The sequence below is a fragment of the Galeopterus variegatus genome, unplaced genomic scaffold, assembly GCF_000696425.1.
Source record: "Galeopterus variegatus unplaced genomic scaffold, G_variegatus-3.0.2 Scaffold15474, whole genome shotgun sequence".
Lineage (NCBI taxonomy): Eukaryota > Metazoa > Chordata > Mammalia > Dermoptera > Cynocephalidae > Galeopterus > Galeopterus variegatus.
Genome location: NW_007741585.1, coordinates 16,268 through 16,630, shown reverse-complemented (window position 1 = coordinate 16,630; position 363 = coordinate 16,268).

The following is a 363-nucleotide window of genomic DNA, read 5'->3' as shown; positions in this document are numbered from 1 at the left end:
GGGATACTAAGACAGGTGCGAGGAAAGCCAAGAACATACAAAAAGACAAGGAGAGGACTTTTCAAACTGTGAATTGCTGATTTATGTCTTTGACCATTTTTAAGATGCTCATTTTTTTGTTATCGATATAAAAGAAAACTTTATATAACAGTGTGTTGAAGAGACTGGAACTCTGGAATTATCTTTACAGGGTTTGAATCTGATCTTCAAGACTTATTACCAAAAACTTTAGGTGTTCACTTCACTTTTCTTAGCAGTAGTATTCTCATGAATAAAATATAGATAATATCAATATCTACCCTCACCACCACCACTGTATTAGCCTAACATTCAACCTCCATGGCAGGAGATTAAAGATTTACA